The sequence below is a fragment of the Orycteropus afer genome, unplaced genomic scaffold, assembly GCF_000298275.1.
Source record: "Orycteropus afer afer isolate SDZICR_OR568_19922 unplaced genomic scaffold, OryAfe1.0 scaffold00022, whole genome shotgun sequence".
NCBI lineage: Eukaryota > Metazoa > Chordata > Mammalia > Tubulidentata > Orycteropodidae > Orycteropus > Orycteropus afer.
Genome location: NW_006921609.1, coordinates 20,432,060 through 20,451,331, shown reverse-complemented (window position 1 = coordinate 20,451,331; position 19,272 = coordinate 20,432,060).

Genomic DNA, 19,272 nt, shown 5'->3' with positions numbered 1-19,272 from the left:
AAATCAACATCCTAATTTCAGCCTGGAGTGACTAACTAAATGTGGCACTATGGACACTTTCCTCACTACTCAAAATTTTCAACTGTATTTAAAACAGATCACATCCATCTCCTCTGCATCAACATACTAACTAGTCAATGGAAATCGAAACACAACCAAAATTGGTACTTTATACTGCTGCCAAGAGGAGAAAGTTCAAAGCAAAAGGTGTAATTAGAAGTATGACTAAGCAGACAGAGTCACATTGAAGAAATTTCTCACAAAAAAAAGGGGGGGGGGAGCTAGCAAGTACCCCCCCAGATATGATATTGCCATCTTGGACTGAATGATTTGAGTTCTAGAATCTCAGCTTTCTGGTATAGGACCCAGTTGCTATAGAAACTTACAACTGGGAGCTAAATAAAGCAATTTCTATGCTAGTGTTGGTGTCTATAACTTCAGCACCTGATGCTAACCAAATTGTGCTCAATAAACAAATTTAAACTTTAAAAGCTTGCAATGCAATCACAATGCTTTCTATACAACTGATTAATCTCAATTGATCTTGGCTCAGAGCACAGGAACGTAAGAAATCTCAGAAACAGAAAAATACTACTTAAGGCCAATATGCCTGCATCCTTTGTTTTTCTTATCTGATTTCCTACTTTATCCCCATACCTCTATCCTATCTTAGTTTGAAAATAAAAAAAGTCAGCCAGCTCCCTCTCCAATTCATCGATAATCCTGCTTTCACTGATCCCTTTTAGACAATTTATTCGATATTAAACCACTCCCTCTTGGCCTCCTCCTTTTCATTTATCCTACTCTAAACCTAAAGAACAAAGAGATCAGGCAGCCCAATAGATACTTAGTCCTTAATCCTCCCGGCTGGACTTGTTATTGCTGCACATTTGATTATAATATTATTAACTTTTTGGCAAGAAATTGAAAATCAGAAGTAGCCCCTAGATGTCCCTTGTTGATGTGGATATGTCATATCCTTACTCATTATGTCACAAAGCAGTGTGTTTTTGCCTCTAGTAATGCTCTTTTATTGAGAAAAAAGACATCTTAAGGTCTAAATATGTATTTGTGTATTCTTGCCATCATCACGTTAGAAAGGAAGAATGTTGGCAAAGATTGTATAAGCTCTTTGTTTTTCTCCAGTGAGCCCAACCATGTCAGGCCAAAGTCTCTGTGAAGATTTAAAGTATGAAAATAATCCTCTAGATATTTTACCTCATTAAAGCACAAAGATGTCATTGCTATAAGCACCAAACACGTATACTTGCAAATATGTTTCTTCTTATTAAAAATTTATAGTAATAAGCACTGGAGCGTGTACCTCTATCTGTTAAAATAGTTTGTTTCACATTTTTTAATGTGAAAAGCTCTTGAATTCAGCTGCAATATAGACTTTGAAGGCTTATATGAGTCTATGACTTGAGATTTCAAAGCAAAGATCAGTTCAGGGCACAATATTTAACACTAAGTTGAAGAGCCTGTTGCCTAATGATAGAAAAGTAGGTCATGTGGCAGAATCAGTTTTCCAGATCTAATCTGGAACATCTAATTATTATTGTATATCTAAAAAAAATAAAGTGGAAGGAGGAAAAGAGAAAAAAGAAATAAAGGAGAGAATGAAAGAAGAAAGAACATAGTTCATCCAAGTTCTATAAAACTGAGTTCTTCTTTTTTTTTTTGTATTGCTTTTATTTTGAAATGAAGATGCAATTTTTAGGGGTTAATATTTTCTTTTAATTATCAAGATGCTCTCAAACACCAAGGGAGAACTTGAAACACCAAATAGGAAGTGATAATATGAGCTCACCATGCATTCATAAACCTGTCCCCCTGATGCCTCTGAATTCTGACTGTTAACTTGGCTTTTGCCCAATGAGCTTTTTAAAGCAAAGAAGAAATGCTAGAGAGTTAAACCTAAGGATTGAACTGCTACTGCCATTTGGTGTTTGACCCAAATTCTCATTAGGAAACAAGGAATAATTTTTAGCTGCAAGAAGGCACCCAAGGGAATAACAGAAAAATATTAGGTTAACTATTGGATACACAGTGTTCCTTTATACCAAAACAAAAACATCCTAGGAGAGATATGAGCTATGTCAGAAACAGTCGGCTAACAACTGTCAGCTGGGATTTTTGAATAGCATTTAAACCCACAGAGCAGCATTTGGGAGCAGGTGACTTTGAAGAAGGATGGGGAAATGAAATTTTGTTAGCTATGGGAATAGAGGAAGAATGAAATTGGTATCTCTCTGTTTTATGTTTGAGAGCCTTTATTTCATTTTCCCCCTGCTTGCAAAACCTCAATTCTCACATATCTGAGTAGATATAAATAATAGGCTTTATCCTCAGTACCTATGCAATGCATACACTTAATGAGCAATTTATGAATATGTGTTATTTTCTAGAAGGAAAGGAAGAAAGAAGTAAATGAGGAAAGGAGTGGGAGGAAGAGTCAACACTGATTTAACTCTTATAGAGAAAAGGAACTGGTAGTACAAGTGAGTTAGGATGGAGCTGAGGTTGGGCATCAGAATGCTTATATTTTAGCCTCAAGCTCTAAGTGGCAGCTGGCTGCATGGCCCTGGCCAGGTGGTCAGTCACCACTTTCTAGCAGAATTTGGCATTTGAGACAAGCAGCTGCAAAGCAGAAACAGCCCAGCAGCTTTGTAGGAATGAGGTATGGGCCAGTTTCTAGTTCCAGGCTTCCCAGCCAATCGCGATAAGAGAAGGCTGAGGATACCTGTCCATGCTATAATGGAAAGAGCACAGCTAGTCTACAATTCAGAGCACCAAGCAGGAAATACCACAATCCACAATCTCCCGAGTTAAAGGAAAAAACATATATCTCTTAAATGTACGTTGCTCTGGAAAAAAGACCAGCACAATGAGAACTAAAGGGACCTTAGGAGAAATCTGCCCCAAAATTTCACTCGTGATGATTCAAGTAGAGCCTGGGACATACAGTGGATTTCTGACATGGCAAACACTATACAATAGGTCTGCTGATTCGTAATATTTGCAACTGGTTTAAAGTTGTTGTTGTTATTTGCCGTGGAGTCGCTCCCGACTCATAGCTAGCCCTCCTTGGGTTTCCGAGGCAGTATCACTACGGAAGTAGATTGCCCAACCTTCCTTCCGAGGAGTGGCTGGTGGATTTGAACAGCCAGCCTTGTGGTTAGCAGTCAAGTGCCTTAGGCACTATGCTACCAGAGCTCCTGGTTTAAAGCAGAGCTCTGGTAGCATAGTGGCTATCGCCTCGGAAACCCAAGGAGGGGTCGCTATGAGTCGGGGCCGACTCGAGGGCAAAAAACAACAATCCCTATTTTATCGCCCTTGCTTTGCTGAGTGGTGATACGCAAATCTTGTTCATAGACTGAAATTATTGAAATAATCATTAATTTTCTCCTCCATTAAAATATTTTCAAGCATTTTTCCTAAATAAATGTGGAAAAAATAGAAATTGTCATAAAGAGAATTTGTTTATTTTAGCATTCAAAGTATTTATACCACATACTAATTGAATACCTGTGTATTAGATAGGATTTAAAAACAATTATATAGATCTTATCCCTGTCTTCTGGATTATTTCCTAAAGCAAAAAGGTATAATTATGGTTATAATACTGTAAAGTGTTTTAGAAATTTACCCCTCTACTTTCATTACTCACAGACTTATTTCTAGCCTTTAAATCTGTATTATAATATTTTACTTAATTAAATTTAGGATATTGTACCAAAGCTTATTCACTATGTCATGAAAAATCCTTTAAGTTAACACTGGGGTTGCAATTGGTCAATATACCATATCTATAGGGGGAAAAAAAGCAGGGAGTTTAAACGAGAAGTCAAGTGAAGGAATAATTCTTGATCAGGGTTAAAAATGAAATATAAACTTTCTTATATAAATTAATATATAATATATTGCTTCTATATTTAGTTCTTCATACATCTACTCTAGTGTCTACAATAAGATTTCTGTTCATTTGTGGTGATGAATATATATATATATTTTTTTTTTTTTTCACATTTTTCATCACTGTTGTTGCATGGTGAGTGGCACCTTGATTCTAAGTTAAATACCCTGTCTTACTTTACTTATTTCCCTGTCTTTTTTGGGGGGAGAAGGAATCATGTGCAAATAGGTATATATAATAAAAGCAGGAAACTTAAAAAAATATATAGTAAGATTTAATAACTGAGTATCCTCCATGCAGCATAAGGAAAACAAGCTTGATCAATCTCCCAGGAGATCCTCTCCCTAACCCAAATTTCTCTCCCTATTTCCCCACACTAGAAGAATTTTTTTTTTGTCCGGAAGACTGGGCAATCTAATTCTGTAGAGATACCACCTTGAAAACCCAAGGAAGGGTCACTATGAGTCCAATTGACTCAACAGCAATGAGGTTTATTATTATTATTATTTTGTAATCATTCCTTTGCTTTTCTTTACAATATCACCATGTAATTTTATGTCCCTGAATAATATATTATTTCATTTTGCAAGTTTTTGAATTATATTTGTCAATATTACTCCCTGCTGTGAAGTCAGATACGACTCACAGTGACACTTTGGGCTTCCAAGGCGGTATCACTACAGAAGTGGATTGCCCAATCTTCCTTCTGAGAAGTGGCTGGTGGGATTGAACCTCCAGCCTTCTCGTTAGCATTCAAGTGCCTTAGGCACTATGCCACCAGAGCCCCTTTTTGCCCATATTAATAGAGTCATATTCTTCTGTGGTTTGAAGTTTTCATGCAACATCATGTTTCTGAAAGTCATCTATATTGCGGTGAATAGCTTTATTTTATCTATACCCACTACTGGATGGTATACTCATAGATGTACACCATAATTCATTTAACTATTATCTCCAAAACATGTCTGATGGTATAGTGGTTAAAGCATTCCTCTGCTAACCGAAAAAAAGTAGAGGATTTGAACCCACCAGCCAACCTATAGGAGAAAGATAAGGCAATCTACTTCCATAGAGATTTACAAACTTGGAAACCCTATGGGGCAGTTCTATTCAGTTTTACAGGGTCTCTATGACTTGGGATTCACTTCATGGCAATGGCTTTGGTTTCTATTATCCTCATATTTGAGTATCTTTCAGGTATTTTCTCTTACAAACAATGTTATTTCTATAGTTGTGTTATCTTCTACTACACAAATTGAGTTCAGTTTCCTCACCCCTCAATTGGAGATAAAAATAATTACATTTCAGGGTTGTTCTTAATGATGCTAATATTCAATTTCTTAATCTATGAAATAAATAGTCATTATCCATAGCACTAAATGAGCATGAAGAAAAGTACATGAACAATGGCTGGCTCATAATAGGTGTTCCACAAATCTTTCTTCACTTTCTGTTAAGGATTAAGGGGTGATTTCAATCCTTCCTAAAAGTTGCTTTATGGAATATGTGATGTTGCTTTTAAGTATAGAAACTTTTGACTCAATATTCAAGGCCTCTAAAAAATGGAGTTGTGTGTGGCTAAATTTTTATTACATGTCAAAAGAACGAAGAGAGGAATGGTGTTATCATTCACCATATGGTGAGAGAGAAGCTGCTACTGCTTGCTTTCCCAGAATATGTCAGCATTATCTTCCCAGACAGAGTCCAGCTAGCACACTTTTACAAGGCAGAGCAAAGTGCATTATTATGACTGAGACAAAGCTTACAGACATGGAAAAGTGCAGCATTGTCTTTTGTGGGTCACCTCGAATTCATGTACAGTTTATGTGACCTGGTTTGCTTCCAGAAATTCATCCATGCTTTGAGCCAGTAGAAAACACTCTACATTACTCATTATTATTACACTGATGCTGAGTTTCTTAAAAACCATTCCCCTGCACAGGAAAAAGAGAAAGGAAGGCATGACAAGGACGAAGGTGATAGCATACTTTCTCAGTAGTCTGATAAAAGCCATGACAAATAGTCTTTTACCTCTAAACAGTTTTTACTTACAGGTTTCTTTGGGTGAAACTTCTGGTCTTCAGAATGTCACATTCTATCTGTTTTCTTCCTTTACTACCTATCCTTCTGGATTTTTCCCTAAAGCAATATAAAATATTTTATTAACTATGTCTGATTCTAAGCATAACTAGCTTAATCAATTTTGGAGAAATAGGAGGGAAGTGGATCTTCTATAAGTGAAATGGCTAAAATAAATGCTTCAAATTCTGGATTTACATTTTTCTGCTACTAAAATAAGACTTTCTTCCCCATCCTCATTTTCAGTGCTGTCTTCCATTTTGCTAACATTCAATCATACATGACAGCAGGTGTGAAAGTCAGACTCCATTAAGCGTGGCTGACGGAAAAAAAAAAAAAAAGAAAGAAGAAAACAGTGGGTATGGGTGTACATATTTAGAAATACTCTTTTGAAAAGTTCCTGAGTGTTCCACTCAGTTCAATTTCAATTCACTTTGGTTATTTGCTTTTCTGGCTCTTCCAAAGAGCTGGTGGGTAAGCTAAAATAGCATGCAACAACAAATATTTCTTTTCAGAGTCTGATGCCTTGTGCTTTACACATGAAAAAATAAATGGTAAAAGTGCATAGACATTTGACATAGATAACACTGTGAAGCTGATGCTTTGAGGGAAAATTTCTTGAGATATACAAAACAATATTATTCATCTAGCTTGTTTGGGGGGAAAAAAACTGAAAGAATAAGAGCTTCCTCTCTGGACACTGTGGCTGATATCAAACTCCACTATTATATGTGGTGGACTCTTTAGTTACAATGCCATAGGCCAAATCAACAGTAGAAGTGTAAAGAAATGATGATACAGAGGAGTCTATTATCTGCAGAGCTGGCACAATGCATGAAGAAGGAATGTGAGATTTTGTAAAGCAGCACAGTGAATGCTGAATGAAGGCACAGACATTACTTCTGACCATCTTCTCAGTACTAATTACAGACTTTATTACCCAATAAGTGCTGTAAGTTAATAATGACTAGTGAAATGCTGTGAGGAAAGGGGGCAATAGGGAACTAGGCAAGAACTGGTCAAAGCCACTCCTTACTTAAAACTAATAGTGTTAATCTGAAAGCCAGACATCTAACCTAGTGGGAGGAAATTTTGCTAGTTCAGAGGCAGATAATGAAAACTTGAGTGAGAATAAGGCTGAGACTGATACTGTTCAGTCTTATCAAGTGGTTGATGCGGATGAGAATGCATTATTCCCTGAGGATATAAATGAGCCAAATAATAACAACATATGGAAGAGAGACAATTTAAAGGATGCAGAAAGCATGAGGATTAGATCTCTACCTCCGATGAGGGGGAAAGTGCAAATGAGCCACTGAACATGGTTAAGCAATATACATCCAAAATATGTTAGGTACAAATGATGTAAAATGGATTCCCTGTGATCAGAGTTTGAGACTGGGGAAATCTCCTGTGACTATACATAGCTCTAACACTTCTATTCGTTGTGAGCCAAGGAGGCAAAGCAAAGAAGCAAGCCAAAAATTTGTCTTTAAGTTATTTCTCATCTAAACTTAGAATTTCTATTATTTCTATCACCAAGATCAAGCAAATTGAAACCACACTAGTTAATTCAACAGACAGAACTTAATGTAGTAATTCTTTAGAGAGTTAGTGGAAGACTGAAAAGTCAAAAAAGGAATACTGATATAACCCAGAAATAGTAACTACAGGAAGCGTCTACCATGCTTAGGACAGAGGAACAAAGGGAAGAGGTCAAATTTGTCAGAACAATAAAAGAGAGGCCTTGAAAATTTCTTAGAAGTAAGAGCCTGTGGTACCTGCTGGCATCTCAGGCACTCAAAATAGGGGCACTGCTAAAGTTGGAGTCAGACGTGGATGAGAAAAAAGCCACCAGACTGTTGCTGGATTCTCTGAAAAGGTACAATGAAGCTGATTCTAAGAAAGTTGAAGAAAGCATGAATCTGGAATCAATAACTACTTCAAGAATTAGGAGCTACTATTGGGATGAGGCTGACAGTAGCAGGGGACATCTGAAAGAAGGAAGTACCTTCTCTCTTCACCTACCCATCAGCCTCCATGCAATCTCCTCTATTGGCAGAACAGGAAAATAGCTGCCCAAGAAGAAATGTAGTTTTCAGAGGCCCAGAGGACAGAATAAAGAAGGGTAGGTTAGGAAGTGAAATGCAATAGCTAATAACTATTACCATAATCTTCTAATTTTGAATCTTAAGGATCAGCATAAATCATAAGGATTTATTAGAAGGCATTGATGATGCTATAAGTTCAGTTTATTGTCTTATGAAAAGATAACGTATTTGATGCCTTCCCTGTAAGTTTATGTATCAAAAAGAGCACCAAAACACCCTAATCATCAAAGCCTTCCTTAGTCTATGTTTACCTGCAAAATTCAATAAACTCAGCTATTTGTCTTACTAAGGCAGTGTGCAAGAAAAGCATCCAACCCAAACCAAACCCACTGCCAGCAAATTGATTCTGACTTGTAGAAACCATATAGGACAGGGTAGAACTGCCTCATAGGGTTTCCAAAGCAGTAAATCTTTATGGGAGCAGACTGCCACATATTTCTCCCATGGAGCAACTGGTGGGCTTGAATCTCTGACTATTTGATTGGCACCCTGACAATTAACCACGGTGCCACCAGGGCTCCTTGAAACATATCCAGCCTTTAGTTCATTCAAATGTTCCATAATTTCCAATCATCTCAATTATCTCTTCCACCATACATGTTACCAGAGATGTTAATAAGAAGCAAAATGGATTGTTAATGAACTTAGAAATCTTCAAATGTAGACAGAAGAATAGAGGAAATAAAAACAACGTGAGTAAGACACTGGAAAATTGGTCTCTGAATAATTAAGTCAAATCATCTCCAGGAATCCCAATTTTTAAGGCAATACACTGAGATGCCAATTAACTCAAAAATTGAAAAAGCACCATGGAGATATAATGACCACAGTGGCTGTGAAAACACTTTAAAATAAATAAATAAATAGAGGAACATAATTTCCAGAATAAAAACATCTGATGAGGTGTCTTTTGTTTCAGTTTGTACATTTTTGTATTCAAGTGAAAGGAGTTACAATATTTTGCTAACAATCGTGAGTTACAATATAAATATATAACATACAAATCATATTAAGAAAAATGGTGCAGATACACCTGGATTAAAAAAAACTAGTAATAAATACATAATTTATTATAAAGTACTTTAAATTTACTTGCCTTTGTACTGGTCCAACACATATATAAATTATGAATTGGTATAACTGTTGCTTTGTGGCATTCACAGAAGAAAAGGAGTAAGCTTTGTCTTAGGTAACCATTGTCACAAAATGCTGTTGCTGTTAGGTGCCATCAGGTTGGCTCTGAGTCATAGCAACTCCATGTACAACAGAACGAAACACTGCTGGTCCTGTGCCAGCCTCACTATCCTTGCTATACCTGAGCCCATTGTTTCAACCACTGTGTCAATCCATCTCACTGAGGTTCTTCCTCTTTTTTCTTTTACTTTCCACTTTACCAAGTATGATATCCTTCTCCAGGGAATGGTCTCTTCTGACAACATGACCAAAGTAGGTGAGACAAAGTATGGTTATTCTCCCTTCAGAGGAACATTCTGGCTGCACTTCTTCAGGATAAACTTGTTACTTCTTTTGGTTGTCAATGGTACTTTCAGTATTCTTTGCCAACATCACAACTCAAAAGCATCAACTCTTCTTCCATTTTCCTTATTCATTGTCCAGCTCTCACATGCATATGAGGCAATTGAAAATACTGTGGCTTGGGTTAGGTGCACTTTAGTCTCAAAGAGACATCTTTGTTCTTCAGCACTTTAAACAGGACTTTTGCAGTAGATTTGCCCAGTGCAATTTGTCACCTGACATCTTGACTGTTGCTTCCATTGGTGTTAATTATTGGACGAAGTAATATGAAATTTTTGGCAACTTCATTCTTTTCTCCATTTATTGTGATGCTACTTATTGGTCCAGTTGTGAGGATTTTTGTTTTCTTTCTGTTGAAATGTAAATGCATACTGCAGACTGTAGTCTTTAATCTTCATCAGTAAGTACTTCAAGTCATCCTCAAGCAAAGTTGTGTCATCTGCATATTGCAGGTTGTTAATGAGTCTTCCTCCAAACCTTATGCCACATTCTTCATATAGTCCATCCTCTCAGATTATTTGCTAAGCAAACAGATTAAATAAGTGTAGTGAAAGGATACAACCCTGAAACACACCATTTCTGATTTTAAACCATGCAGTATCCCCTTGTTCTCTTTGAACAACAGCTTCCTGGTCTATGGACAGATTCCTCATGAGCACAATTGTTGTTGCTGTTGTTATGTGCCGTCGAGTCGGCCCCGACTCATAGCGACCCCTCCTTGGGTTTTCGAGGCAGTATCACTACGGAAGTAGGATTGCCCAACCTTCCTTCCGAGGAGTGGCTGGTGGGTTTGAACCGCCAGCCGTCTGGTTAGCAGGCAAGTGACTTAGCCACTATGCTACCAGAGCTCCTGCTTGAGCACAATTAAGTGTTCCAAAATTCTCATTTCTCAATGTTATCCATAATTTGTTATGATCCACACAGTGAAATGCTTTTGTATAGTCTGTAAAACACAAGTAAACATCTTTTGGTATTCTTTGCTTTCAGCCAAGATCCATCTGACATCTCCTATGATATCTCTCATTCCACATCCTCTTCCGAATCCAGCTTGCATTCCTGAAAGTTCTGTCAATAAACTGCTGCAATCTTTTTTGAATTATCTTCAGCAAGACCTTACTTGTGTGTGATATAAATGATATTGTTCAATAATTTTCACATTCTGTGGGATCCTCTTTCTTTGGAATGGGTACAAATATGGATCTCTTCCAATCAGTTAGCCAAGTAGCTGTCTTCTTTCTTGGCATAGATGAGTGAGTGCTTCCAATGTGTTATCCATTTGTTGAAACATCTCAATGTGTATGTATTCTATCAGTTCCTGGAACCTTGTTCTTTGCCAATTCCTTCAGTGAAGCTTTGACTTCTTCCTTCAATACCATTAGTTCTTGATCATATATCACCTCCTGAAATGGATGAACATCAACTTATTCTTTTTGATAAAGTGACTCTGTGTATTCCTTCCATCTTCTTTTGATACTTCCTGCATCATTCAATATTCTGCTCACAGAATCTTTCAATATTGCAACTCGAGGCTTGAATTTTTTCTTCACTTCTTTCAGCTTAAGAAATGCTGAGCATGTTTTTATCTTCTGATTTTCTAACTCCAGGTCTTTGCACATTTCATTGTAATAATTGAGTTGTCTTCTGAAGCTGCTCTTTGAAATCTTCTGTTCAGCTCTTTTATCTTGTCACTTCTTCCATTTGCTTTAGCTACTCTCCATTCAAGGGGAAGGTTCAGACTGTCTTTTCTGACATCCATTGTGGTCTTTTCTTCATTTCCTGTCTTTCTAATGACATTTTGCTTTCTTCATGGATGATGTTCTTGATGTCATCCCACAATTCCTCTGGTTTTTGGTAATTGGTGTTCAATGTGACAAATCTATTGCTTAGATGGTCTCTAAATTCAAGAGGGATATAATCAAGGTCATATTTTGGTTCTTGTGGACTTATTTTAATTGTGTTCAGCTTCAGTTTGAACTTGCATATAAGCAGTTGATAGTTTGTTCCATGGTCAACTCCTGGCTTTGTTTTGGCTAAGCTTCTGCATCACCTCTTCCCACAGATGTAATCAATCTGATTCCTTTGCACTCTTTCTGGTGAAGTCAATGTGGATAGCCACCGTTTGTGTTGTTGAAAAAAGGTATTTGCGATGAATAAGTCATTGGTCTTGCAAAATTCTATCATGTGATCTCCAGTGTTATTTTTATCACCAAGGCCATATTTTTCAACTACTGATTCTTCTTTGTTTTCAATTTTTGTATTCCAATCACCAGTGATAATCAACACATCTTAATTGCATGTTTGATCAATTTCAGACTGCAGAAATTGGTAAAAATATTCAATTTCCTTGTCTTTGGCTTTGGTAGTTAGTTTGTAAATTTGAATAATATTAATGTGAACTAGTCTTCTTTGTAGGCATATGGATGTTATCCTGTCACTGACAGCCTTGTATTTCAGGATAGATCTTGAAACATTCTTTGTGATGATTAATTCCACACCATTTCTCTTCAGTTTCTCATTCCCAGCATAGTAGATCATGTAGTTGTCTGATTCAAAATGGCTAAAACCAGTGTATTTCAGTTCAATAATGTCTACGATATCCATCTTTATGTGTTCCATTTCATTTTTTACCACTTCTAATTTTCCTAGATTCATACTTTGTACACTATATGTTCTGATTATTAATTGATGTTTTCAGCTTTTTCTTCTCATTTTGAGTCATGCCACATCAGCAAATGGAGGTTCCAAAAGCTTTACTCCATCCACATCATTAAGGTCAGCTCTACTCTGAGGAGGCAGCTTTAACCCAGTCCTATTTTGAGTGCCTTCTGACCTGAGGGGTTCATTTTCCAGCACTATATCAGAAAATGGTTCAGGGCTATTCATAACATTTTCCAGTAATACATCAGACAGTTTTTCACTGCTATTCATAAGATTTTCACTGGTCAATTCTTTGAGAAGTGGATAGCCCCTTCCCTCTTCCAAGTCTGTCTTTGTCTGGAATCTCAGCAGAAATCTGTTCACCATGGGTGACCCTGCTGGTATTTGAAATATTAGTGGCATAGCCTCCAGCTTCACAGCAACACACAAGCCACCACAGTACAAAAAATTGATAGACAAGTAGTGGTGTCACAAAATCCTACATAGCAAACCATTGGAAACTCAGAAGCTTCAGTTATTCTTATGAATTATTCTTATGAATTAATCACTCTTATGAATCTGCAGGTTGGCTCTGTTTTGGCTCACTGAGGGTGGCTTTGCACCCCCTGAATCACTAGAGCTCATCTGCTTCAGACAACAGGACTATGGGTCAGCTACAGTTATGATCTTCAATGTATGTTCCATCCTCCTTCTTCTAGCAGGCTACATGAGCCATGTTCTATTTATGGCAATGTCAGAGATACAAAAGCACAAATGGAAATGCATGAAGCTTTCAAAGACATAGTATTCCTGCCATCCAAGTGTCATTGCCCAAAGCAAGTCACAACTTTGAGGCTGAATTAAAAGGGCAGGGTAATATACCCTTCCCATGATAAAACTATGTGAAGATGTGCATAGCGGAAAAGGCAAAGAATTATGATCAGTAATACAATCTACAGCCAGCTCGATCTTTTTCTTATGGGGGAAAAAAAAAGATATTTTTGTATTCAGTGACTAGGGGAGACCCATTCATTGGGTCATTTAATCTGGTGAGTTCTGTGAATTCTGTGGTGAAAAGTTATGGTGGAATATGTCTATCCTGAAGATTGAAATAAGATTTTAGGTAAAATCCATCAGCAAATTGCTATAATAGAAAAATTAAAATATTAAATTTAGGGTGAATTATCAGGATGGTTAAAGGAAATGTTTCCAATTTTGACAGAACATCAGGTCAACAAGAAAGAGTAAAGCAAATGATGGGTAGATGCAAAGACTGCAAGGACCCACACTGAGCCTCGGTATTAATTAGAAAAAGGCAACCCTCTGGAAAAAAAATCATACCAGATTATAGGAATTGGCAAATCAAGCATGGGTTGGAATATTAGCTCCCACCTTCTCTAAGCCAGATCCCGTGATTCAGAAAAAATGCAGCCCTGATATAAGAGAAGAAAAAAGCAAGAACTTACCTTCATGATCATACTAATTTTGTTAATGTGACTCACTATGTAATTGAATCTTATAATTCATGTTGATTGTCCCGACAAACTTTTTTTCATATGGTAGCCAATCTTTCCTTCCTTCCTTTCTGCTGTCATGCCTTTCTTCCACAAATATTTATTGAATTTCTATTATGTTGCAGGTTTGTTCAGGTACAAAAAATACAGCAGGAACAAAACACACATAATCCCTGTCTTTATATGGTTTATATCTTAACAGGATTATTAAATAAAACAAATTAATAAATTATATAGGATGACAGAGAATGATAAGCGTTGTGTGCAAAAGGACAGATTGTTTCAAGAGTCAATAACCAGGCCAAATAACCTTTGCAATAGTAGTGTATTTGTTTTACTTTCTGTGGAAGAAGGATTTATTATGAGTACACCTGTTTGAACATACTCCTCACACTATACTGCCATATATAACGTGCAGGGAGAAATGAATCCTTCCTTATTTACTCTCATTTCAGTGCAAATTGATTAGGCTAATCCTTCCCAGTACTATGAGATCAAGTCTAAAAAAAAAGCAAGGTAAGAAAAATCCTGATACAATAAGATAAATGCATGTACTTCTATTCTGATAATCTAACTTCATTATTTTCTATATTATAACAAACGTAGCTAAAACATGTAAAAGTTTGGCAAAACTTTACAGGAGATTATTAAAATAAATGTATCTCTAATCTAATATATGGCATAGTTTATGTAGTTCATGTAACATTTTAGCCGTTTTAAAAATTTAGTATGTTATGCCCATTGAGTTGACCTAAGATAAATATATTTATAACATTTTGTTTTTGCCATAGTGCTTAATAAATAGTTTCAAAGTCTCAAAAACCTTTCCCCTGGCTATGAATTAATCTATAGAGCATTCAAAATGGTTGAATGTGCAAGTTGGGAAAATGAGCACATTTGTTATAATAACAACCCACTAATGAATTATGGTCCTAAGTTGTTCTTGCAAGTTGTTTTTAAAAATGGTTTCTGTCAGTGATCCAGTTCTCTTGTTAAAAAGGATTATTTAAAAAAAAAGAAATCTAAAGCAAGCATGTAATTGCTGAATTTTTGTGTTTATATCAAACCAGGACAAACATCAAATATCTTGGGTCACAATCATCCTACTATGACAGTTTAGAGCTGCCTTCTTGGACTCTTATTCTCTTATTATTATTATTATTATTTTTTTTTTTTTAATTCAGAGGCGCTCTGAACATTTAACTTGGGAAACATAAGCATTATGGCCATGATAAAAAATTAAAACTACTTGGGATCCACATAATTTTATAATGAGGAAATTATAACTTTGCTATCCTTTCCCTTGGTTTGGTGCATTGCATAACATTGCATGCAGTAAAAGCATTTTCCCTCCTTCAATCTCCTTTGATTGCTGTAACTTGGCTGATAAATGAATTCTGAGATGAGCAATAGTATGTCTCACTTTAAATACCTTAGGTTGGCTTATAGGCAAATGCAATAGCCAGCTTCCCACATGTAATTGAAAGGGAATGGAATGGAATAGAATCCGTCTGTAGTGAGTAAATGCATCTCTACTTCATCTATTGGATTGTTGACAACTTTCTAGGTGTCTGAGAAACATACTAATAAAAAAAAAAGTTTGAAGAAAATAAACATTTGGTAGAATACTTTCTTCAACTTGAATTTTAATCACTATGTATGTCAATTTTTAACATGCTGCCTGGCAATTAATGTACATTCGATAAATATTAGATGCATGCTATCATACTTATGTATGCATATAAACCCTCATTTATCTTTATTATAATAAATAAAAAGTAAATTTCCTACTTGCATCATATAGAGTAGGGGTCAGCACATTTTTTTTCTGTGAATGTCTGCTGTTGTTGTTGTTGTTGTTATGTGCCGTCGAGTCAGACCCGACTCATAGTGACCCTTCCTTGGGTTTCCGAGGCAGTATCACTGCGGAAGTAGATTGCCTCATCTTTCTTCTGAGGAGTGGCTGGTGGTTTGAACTACCAGCCTTCTGGTTAGCAACCAAGTGCCTTAGGCACTATGCTACCAGAACTCCCTAGATAGTAAATATTTAGGCTGCCAGGCCAGTCTCAGTTGCAACTAATCAACTCTTGTTTTAGCATGAAAGCAGCTGCAATCAACAATGCATAAACAAATGGAAGTGGCTCTGTTCTCCTAAAACTTTATTTATAAAAACTAGCATCAGGCAAGTTTTGGCCCATGGGTTTACCCATCCCTAGTACAGAATAAAACATTGCACATACAACTTAAACTGCAGAACAGTCTACAAAATTTATAGTAAACTCAAAGGACTTTTCTTGAACATGTCATTCAAAATGCACCTTTATAGAATTTCTGAACATTATGAGTTATTTCTGACTTATTTAAAGAAGCAACACATCCAAATTTTCATATATTTCATGATATTTCATGATATAGAGTTTAAAAATACTAAATCTTTGTTTTTCATTGTTCATATGATCTAAAACGTATAACCACAACCAGGATGAAAATCTACTAAACACTGGAAGGCAAGATCCAGAATGGAAGTAATTTAAAGCTAGGTCCTTGTTCTATATGTGACTGACTTACTCATTTTATTAAATTATTAATTGCATTGATCTGTAAAATGGTACAGATAATTTGTTTTTATTTTATTAAATTTTAAAATGTGAAGAATGATAACTTTAAAGAGTCAGTAAAGTGGGGAAAAACTAAAAATTCATTTTTGCTCTCTAAATTTGAGAGGTCCCATCTAATCACTTTAGCGCAACTTTCCAGAAGGTTTTGATGCTTCTATCTTAAAGGCAGGTAGATGTAAGCAGGATCCTGCAATATATCAAACTAAAAACATTCAGTCTAAATGCTGACCTTCAAGTTAGCAGCTAGATGTCTTACTCACTACACCAACAAAGTGCTCTCTCTAAACTCTTAATAATATTTCTGTGAATGGCTTTACTGTCCTAGAATTCTATCTCAGTCATTTAATTTATTTCACATATCACCAGTGCATTTTTAGCTCTTCTTAGTCTCCATCAGATATCATTCAATCAGTTAGAACAATTTGGCAGACAGCCATACATTCCTGTAATAAAACATAGTATTTCACTTAACTTCTGTAAGTTAAAGATAGAATTGTCATCTCTATATTAGACAAGAGGATTTGCAGAGTTTATCAGGGTAACTCTCTTAATAAATATGCCTAATTTTTATACTATAGACTGTGAAGACATCTAAATCTATAAACAAAACCGAAGACCCCTTCTAATAACACCATGTCCTAAATATGTATCCTATCCTGTTTGTACTTATTGAATCTTTGAATTGCTAATTCTTGACTCATCAATTTTGCTTCCATGTTTTATTGCCTCTAGTTAAAGCAGAATGAATTTTTTTTTTTTTTTTTTGGATGTTGAAAATGACAAATAGATTTGCAAGAGCAAGGTACACTTGAGAGTGAAAAGCAAAGTCATATCATGGAACAATCTCTTTGATCTTAATTCCCTGAATCACATACAGGTGTCGGACCTTCTTAGACTCCACTGATATTAACTAGGCGAGACAAGAGGTGACTTGTACACCCAGCCTCTGCTGTTCCAGATTCTTTCCTACAGCAGTTTTCAACCTGTCACAGTGCATAAAAAGCCCTCAGAGAGCAAAAGCATAAGCACTACTTGTGCTTTATGCACAACAGAGACAACTAGAAATGATAAGTTTATTTTGCAAATTTAATTTAGGAGGTTTTTACACTGTGTGCACACATCTTTTCCTGAAAGTCACAGGCAAAGTATTAGGTTTCTTTCAGACATTCCTAAATAGATTGTTCAGTGAAACTCAGTTGAGGAATGTAGATGTATAAGAATTAAGTCATTTAGAGAGCATGACAACACAGAGTTTATCTTCTATAAAGGAGTTTAGACTCAAATAGAGTTATGAGTGAGTGGAAACATATTCAGCTACTGGGAGCTACATTAACCATATTTTCCCCTGCACACAATATTATTACCAGGTTATAAATAATAAAACTATGCATACTTTAATATAGGAGTCCCTGGGTGATGCAAAGAGCTTTGGTGGCATGTTGTTGTTGTGTTGTTATATGCCATTGAGTCGGCCCTGACTCATAGCGACCCCTCCTTGGGTTTTCAAGGCAGTATCACTACGGAAGTAGGATTGCCCAACCTTCCTTCATAGTGGGTAAAATATTCAGCTGCTAACCAAAAGATCAGTGATTTGAAGCCCCCAGCCACTCCCTGGGAGAAAGATGAGTCAGTCTGCTTCCATATAAGTTTTGCAGCCTTGGAAACCGTATGGGACAGTTCTAATCTGTTTTATAGAGTCACTATGAGTTGGAATCAACTGTGTGGCAAAGGTTTTGGTTTGGTTTGGGATGTTGCAAATAGTTAATGCATTCAGCTGCTAACTGAAAGGTTAGAGGTTCAAATACATCCAGAACCTTGAAAGAAAGGTCGGGTGATCTACTTTTTCAAAATAACAATCACTAAGGAAAAAAAAAAAAAAATGGAACACATTTCTACTCTGCTTTACATAGAGTTGCTATGAGAAAGATTCAATTTGATGACAGCTAATTAGGGAATCCTTGGTGGCACATTTTGATGGTATCCCACATGAATCTTAGCTATCTTCATTTTGTTTTGATCTTTTTTTCTGACTGATCCCTTTCTAAAGAAGTGTTCAGATATTTGTCTTCTATCTCATTAATTCTATCTTCCATTGATTTAATTCCACTCCTTACTATGTGTTATCTATTCCTGAAAATTTAGTATTAATCTTCTGGATTTCTATCTGTAGATTTTGTATTATTTCTAATTTTTCATTTATTTTGTCATTTTGTTCTTGTTTTTTCTTCCAAAATTGTTCTAGGATTTTGTCTGTGTTTTCCTTCATTTTGTCAGTGTTTTCCTTGATCTGTCTCTCAATCTGTTGACAGTACCTAAGTACAATTCTTTTGAATTCCTTATCAGAGAGTTCCAATGCTGCGTGTTCCTTAGGGATTTGTTCTGGGTCTGTATCCTGGTCCCATTTCTACTCCTTTATCTTGCTTCCTTGTGTAGACAGTGATGGTCTGTTGTCTCCAAGACATTGTGACTCTGTTGTATTTATATTTAATTGGTGATTGTATGTTGGAGTTATTTACCTAGATTTTCGTTTTCTTTGTTGTTGTTATTTATTTATTTATTTTTGGATGTATCTGAGTAAGCAGGGTATTGTGCTCCTCTATTCACTAGTTGACAGTACTTATGCACTCACCACCTGTCTCCTGGTAGGTTTTATAGAGAATGAGAGTGGCTGCACAGATCTCTGTTAACTGTTTGTGAAGAGCAGTTAAGGGTGAGTCGGGCTCTTATTGGTGGTCATGTATCATTAGCTGGTTGGTGCAGAAGGAAGTGGTGGTTTTCACTCAGTAAGTGGAGTTGCAGAAGGTGCTGGTGTGGTTGGGTCATATGGGCACAGTTGCCATTATACACTCAGTTACACAAAA